The sequence below is a fragment of the Cryptomeria japonica genome, chromosome 7 (genome assembly GCF_030272615.1).
Source record: "Cryptomeria japonica chromosome 7, Sugi_1.0, whole genome shotgun sequence".
Taxonomy (NCBI): Eukaryota; Viridiplantae; Streptophyta; class Pinopsida; order Cupressales; family Cupressaceae; genus Cryptomeria; species Cryptomeria japonica.
The window spans coordinates 722,072,004-722,079,737 of NC_081411.1; positions in this window are offsets into that span (position 1 = coordinate 722,072,004).

Here is a 7,734-nt window from a genome sequence, read left to right on the forward strand (position 1 = left end):
GGCTCATATGGTGTCCCATGAACCCTTATGACCTCTTAGGACACCATATGACCCCTACGGACACCATTATGACCCCTAACGACACCCATAGGACCCCTTAAGACACCAAATCATGTTGTTAGGGGTCATATGGTGTCCGTAGGGGGTCATATGGTGTCCTAAGAGGGTCATATGGTGTCCCATGAACCCTTATGACCTCTCAGAACACCATATGACCCCTAATGACACCCATATTGGGTCGCTTTGGGTCATATGGTGTCCTAAGGGGTCATAGACCACAATATGACCCCTTAGGACATAATATGACCCAAAGCGACCCAATATGGTGTCATTAGGGGTCATATGGTGTTCTGAGAGGTCATAAGGGTTCATGGGACACCATATCACATAACTATCATTAGGGGTCATAGTTATAGGTTGTAAGACACAATATGACCCCTAACGACATGATTTGGTGTCTTTTCCTATGGTGTCCCAAGACACCATATGACCCCTAATGACACCATAGGTCCCCTTAAGACACCAAATTGTGTCATTAGGGGTCATATGGTCTCTCTCTCTCTCTCTCCTTCTCTCTCTCTCTGTCTCTCTGTCTCTCTCTCTGTCTCTCTCTCTCTCTCTCTCTCCCTCTCCTCCTCTCTGTCTCTCTCTCTCTCTCTATCTCTCTCTCTCTCTCCCTCTCCTCCCTCTACCTCTCTCCATCCCTCTCTCTCTCTCCCTCTCTCCCTCTCCTCCTCTCTCTCTCCCTCTCTCTCTCTCTCTCCCTCTCCCTCTCTCCCCCCTCTCTCTCTCTCTCTCTCTCTCTCTCTCTCTCTCTCCCTCTCCCTCTCTCTCTCTCTCCCTCTCTCCCTCTCTCCCTCCCTCTCTCTCTCTCTCTCTCTCTCTCTCTCTCTCTCCTCTCTCTCTCTCTCTCTCTCTCTCTCTCTCTCTCTCTCTCTCTCTCTCTCCCTCTTTAAAATATGACTAATAAAATCCGATATCCGATTTAATCGGATATCGGATTTCTGCCATGTGGTTGTTTACTTCATAAATGGCGGCAAAGGGAAATTCATCGGGGACCGCAAATTTTTGTTCTCAAATTTTCAATTTTCAAATTTCAGCTCAGGAATGCTTTGGTATTAGGCTTGGAAGTTACAAGCCTGGAAAGTCAACTGAAAAAACGTGTTTTTCAGTATTCCCTGGTTTTCTAGACTTTACACTAGTGGCTGACAACTTTTTTGTAGCCAAAATTGATAAAACGAAAAGGGTTTTTTAAGGACATTCCCAACTTTCCAACAATATAAGGCTTGTCTTATTTTGACTTTAGTAAATAATTATTATTTATTTTCTAATTGAATTCTGACAATAGTCCTGATTGATATACTGATTGAAAAACACTCATAACTTTCAAACGGTATAACATTTTTTGAAACTGAAACATGCGTCACATCCTATGCTTCGTCTACTATAGGGAAAAATTAAAAAAAAAAAAAATTCATAAGGTTTTGACCAAGTTAAGGTGGTCAAATGTAGGAGTTTTTGAATTTCTGAAAAGCTATAGTAAAAAAATCATAAATAATTATTTAATTATAAAAAATTTAAAAAAAAATATGTGTCACATCCGGACATGAGTCTAATACTTATATTATAAATATTATAAAAAAATATTAAGATTTGATTTTGATTAGGGTGGTCATACATACGTCTACTTCTTATTTTTTTCCTAAAATTTTAGTACCACTGCATTGAAATTTGAAATTTTCATCGAATAAGATTTTTTTTTTCCAAAAAACAACTAGTATCTTAGAAACTACATTCAATTTTCTATATATTCTCTTCTTACATATTTTAAAAATAATGTTCACAATTTATTCAAATTTTCATGTCAAGTTGCATAACTCTAATTTTTCTGAAATTTCATTGCCACTTAAGGGCCTGTTTTGGCACACCATGATCCTGCACATACCCTTTTGTGAAGATGTATGCAACCTGCTCAGCAGTGGGAATGTACTCCAGAATGAGAGAATCATCCTAAATAAACTAGCAGATGAAATGCATGTGAAGCTCAATGTGCTTTGTCCGTTGATGCTCTACTGGGTTGCAAGAAATATGAATAGTACTCTGATTGTCACACCAAAGAACAGTGGGACTATCAGGAGGAAAACCAAACTCAGTCATCAACTATTGAAGCCATAAGATCTCCTGACTGGAAAGCATAGCAACTCGGTACTCAGCCTCTACAGATGATAATGCATGAGCAGTCTGCTTCTTGCAAGACCATGTTATAGGACCAGAGCCAAGACAGAAAACAAAGCCAGAAGTAGAGTTCCAATCAGTGACATCAGAAGCCCAATCGGAGTCATTTTAGCCAACAATGTGAGGTTCCCCTAATGTGTAGTGAATCCCATGAGAAATAGAGCCCTGAATGTAGCTCAAAATACATTTGGTAGCTTGCCAATGACTCTCATGAAGATCATGGGAGAATCGAGAGACAAGGCCAACCACAAAGGAAATATCAGGACGGGTGTGAGTCAGGTACAACAAACTGCCAACCAACTGCCTATAAAGTGTAGAATCTACTGAAGGAGTGGGACAAGCAGTAATCAACACAACCCCTGACTGAAAAGGAGTGGGAGAAGGCTTGCAATCAAGCATGCCAAAGTGTTGAAGCAAGTCAAGAGAATACTTCTGCTAGTAAATGTAGATCCCATCAGAAGACTGAATCACCTAAAAACCAAGGAAATAGTGCAGAAGACCAAGATTTGTCATCTCAAACTAGTCCATCAAGGCTCGCTGAATATGCTGAATCATAGAGGATGAGCTACATGTGATGAGGAGACCATCAACATAGAGCACAAGAATCGGGATCTCACCCTCAAGAAGCTAAATATACATTGTGTGATCGAAATGACTGTGGGTGAAACTAATGGAGAGCAAGAAAGAATCCATCTTCTCATACCAAGCCCGAGGAGCCTGTTTGAGACCATACAATGAACGTTGAAGTTTGCAAACCAAAGAACTGTCCTGCACAAATCCCTGAGGTTGTTCCATGTATATTTTCTCTTGTAGGTCCCCATGCAAGAAGGCACTCTTCACATCCATCTGAAAAATGGGCCATCCCCAAGAAGCCACAAGAGATAGTACAATGCGAATAGAGTTCATCTTGGTGACAGGGGAAAAGGTCTCAGAGTATTCAATACCCTCAACTTGTGAGAAACCCTTCACAACAAGATGGGCTTTGTACTTATCAATGGAACCATCAGTAGCATACTTAGTGCGACACAACCAGCGGAACCTAACCATCTTTCTACCCTTAGGAAGAGGACAGTGATCCCAAGTATGAAGCCTCATCAAAGAAGAATACTCCTCCTCCATAGCACAATCCCACTTAGGGTGTCTTGTAGCCTCTAAAAACTTCTAAGGATCATCTGAAATAGCATGACTCAAAAGACTAGAACCCACAGTATGAGAATGGGTGTGACGAGTATCTGAAGGATCACCGGCCATAGGACATGTCGCCTCAATAGTAAGGCGAGCCCACTTGGGCATCTGAGGTGGAGCAGGTGGAGGTGGGGATGGTGGATCATCAGCACCATCATCAGAATCATCCTCAAAAATATCCTTAAGAGATGCAGTGGAAGGAGTAGACAGAGGAGGAGATACTGGAGTCGGGGTATCCACTATGGGAAGGTGCTCATCAAACTGAACATCTTGTCAAAATGGGACCTCTATGGAATTAGGATCAAACAACCTATATGCCTTAACATCCTCACAGTAGCCAACAAAAATGAGTGGTCGGCTCTTCCGCTCCATGGCTTTCCTCTGAGCATCAGGAATAAAATCCCATGGCTTACTGCCAAATACTCGAAAAAAAGAAACATCAGGCTTGTCATGAGACCAAGCCTCCTCAGGAGTCATATGTCGAATCACCTTGTGAGGCATCCGATTCTGAATATAGTTGGCACAATTGACAGCCTCAACCCAAAAAGACGAATCCATGAACCTGGACTGAATCATACAATTCGCCATCTCCCATAAAGTTCTGTTCTTGCGCTCAGCGACACCATTTTGATGAGGGGTGTAAGGAACAGTAAACTGATGTTGCAAACCATGCTCAGTGCAAAAATCTCTAAAAGCCTAATTCACATGCTCCCCCCCATTATCTGTATGTATCTACCAAATAGAACAGCCAGACTACTTCTCTACAAATATCTTGAAGATTCGAAATGAATCAAAGACATTAGACTTGCACTAGTACATTCAGGTCAAAATTTCGACAGCAAATCGTTGTCATTCCGATGCAATTTCATCGCACTACCGACAAAAATAGTCATCGAAAACTTTTTGGCGGAAGTTCTGACTATCCTTGTGGTCGTCGCAATTCCGAAATCCGCTCCAACCTTTCTGATGGCCGCCATCAAAGGGTAAAAATTCTGACAGAGGAGTGTCGTCGGATGCATAGCATCCTCATTGGAACTCTCCTAGAGGCCGTCGTAATTTTAACCCTTTTGTGTCAGAATTACGAAGGCCTCCAGGAGAGTTCCAACGGCCTCTAGGAGAGTTCCAACGGCCTCTAGGAGAGTTCTGATGGCCTCTAGGAGAATTCTGACGAGGATGGTGTGCATCTGACGACACTCCTCTGTTGGAATTTTTACCCTTTGATGTCAAAATTCCGACAGTAGGCCGATTTTTCAGAAAAAAAAAATTTATAGAAAAAGATTGACATTGGTATCTCTCTTCTATCTCTCTTCTCTATCCCTCTCTACTATCTCTCTTCTCTATGCCTCTCTACTATCTCTCTTCTCTATGCCTCTCCACTATCTCTCTTCTCTCTCCCCTCTCTAGGTCTCTTTCTCCATCCCTCTCTTCTTCTCTCCCTCTCAACTTCTCTTTCTCTACCCTCTCTTGGTCATTATCTCTTCCTCTCACCCTCTCTCATCAAAAGAGAAATAAAAACTTGCATGGCCTTATAATTCATGAGTTGAAGTTTGAGTTTAACATTTTGGAGGTAATTTTCTTAGACTATTTAATGCCCATTCTAACTAAGGTCAATCAAAATTCAAGATAAACCTATGGTAAAGATGAGGATCTCGAGTTCATTGGTAGAGGACTCCACTTTTGATGGGAGAAAACCCTAGTATTTAGTTTGGTAAGCTCTAGTCGAAGGTGCAGTATGACAGCCACGTAGAAGGAGAACCATGACATGTTGCAAAATTAGAAGGGAAATTCTAACAAATTGTAGCTATGTGTCTGGAACATTCAAAGAATTTCATGTCTGGGCTAGCTATCTTCTTTACTCTAGTCTAGGATTTCACATTTTTGAGAAAGCATGATTTGTATGGATGGTTTGTTTGTTTCAAATGAAGTATAGTCCAGCCTCCACCAAAATAACAATGGCAGTAAGGACTAGTAGAGTAGTCTGTTAGAAGGTTTAGACATTGATAATAGTGTCTAGGTTTTCCCCAATTCTTGAATAGCATTAATAGATAATCATAAGTATAGCAAGGAATAGATTACTTAAAGCTTGTAATGAAGAAGGGTTTTGAATTAAAAAGACAATGATAAGAGTTTTTTTACGGTTCAAAACACAAAGACAATCACAATAGAAAATTACAAGTTATAGAGTTACATTGAGTAGGTTTGATTGATTTGAAGAATATATTGTGTTTCTCTATCAATAAATAAGAGGTCTCAAGAAGCTAAAGACAATGAAAACTAATTGATGGGCAACCTTTTGACTGTCAAGAAGTGATTGCCTCATATGAAAGTAGTGATAAATGTCACTATCAACAAAAGAACAACCAATAAATGATAAATTTGCAATGAGATCATAGTGCCTAAATTAGTCTAAAAGCTTATAAGGATCAGAACCAAGCCATATAAGCTTCAAGAACAATTTGAGAGCATCAAAGACATCTACTAGACATTAGAAATTGTCAAATCAATGACACAGCAGCCTCATTACAGTCTTATGTTGTATTAAATAGCAAAAGCCAAGTCTAAGATAGTGTTAGAAGGTGTGTGAGAGTCTTCAACATGGATAACTAATAGGTATAACACTGAGAGCAGCAATATATGAGATTTGATGAATGATAGTGGCCATGATATGGAGATGACAGTGTCAAGTATCACTGTCAAAGCATGAATAGAGGTCCTATTCTGAGTCTTTTCAAGAGAGAACAATAAATATGAAGCACCAAGGTCTACAGTCAGATCCGAGACAACCATCTAGCAGCCCAAAAAAGAATCAAAAGGCTGTGAAAGGTCAAAATCACAGTATTTCCATAGCCCATGAAGTTCTAGAAGATGTGCAAGGGCAATTCATAGTGCAAGGTCATAGGTATTTAGTGTCATAATTATTTTCTTCACCCCCAGATCTTGATGAAAGATAAAAGGATGCCATGACACAAAGTGAAAAGTCTATAGCACTGATAAATAGGTTAGCATTATGTCATATGCATACAAGACATCATGAAGAAGATTTGATAGTAATAAAGTTGCAGCAGTCATCAACTCAAGCATAATGAACGCATGGACACTGAGCATGCAAAAATATAATTGATAACAGTGGTGAAATGATTAATGTTGTATCACAATTTGATATCAAAATGTCTATAAAGATGGTTGTTGAAAGGTTTAGTGTTGGTTTTAAAGGTGAAAACATTGCATGAGGTTTGCCACCATAAAGGAAATACAAAGCTACAAATAAGACAGTGACCATTCAAAGATAAAGCTACAAAGAACTATCAAAGAAACCACAGTCCAATGAAGAATCAAGAGACAACAGGCCTAAGTGTAGTCTCAGATATTTGAAAATGTCATTATGGATAGTTAAGAAAAATAAATGCATTCATGATATTTGCACTCAACAAAAGAGAAGGGTTTGTATTCATCAAAGATTAGTTGAAACACTTGTGAGAGAGAGATCAATATCCATCAAGCCATAAATAAGATAATCACCATTACAAAGCACGATGAGTCAAAAAGGCAATCAAGAATTATCAGTTCAAAGGATCAATAGGTGAATATTCTCTTGTTGATAATCTCTAGTGATGGTGTATAGGATCCATGTTCCAATCTCAATGTGCTAAAGCTTGATGAGAAGTCATGGATTAGAAGTTACAAATGCCTTAAACAGTTTTCTATTGAGGGAAGCCATATAGTCAAATCAAGACTCAAATCCACAATGGTAAGATACAAACAATGATGATAGTCAAGGAGTCATTCATTGTAGGGTTCTCATAAAATTTTAGAATATGGTATGAGCAGTCCAAAGAACTATGACACTTCACTAAAAGGAGCAGCATATCAGTCCTTATTGGCATCAAATTATACAAATGACAACTAGGGATGAAGCTATAGGAGACAATCACTGTCTTAGTTTAAGACCCAAGAACAATATAACCCCAATGGAGAAAGCAAAAATCAAAACATAGGGGAAGTCCTAGAATCCCACTAAAATCTTATTTGCAGTCGCAGAGTTGCAAGATCAAAAGCATATAATGGTAAAGATGACCTAGGGTTCTCTTTTTATTATTGAGACAATATTATGTGAATATGATAGTTTAACAGTCCTCGAATGCATGTGAGTAGTCCCAATGAAGAAACAATACCATCAGGGTATTAGAATAATTTTTGAAACCTGCAATCATGTTAGATAAAACCTACAATCATGTTAGACAAGTATATAGAGCAACCATTTCAACTAGGTTTAGATAGCATATATTCATAACTATTTCAATTTTATGTGAACTA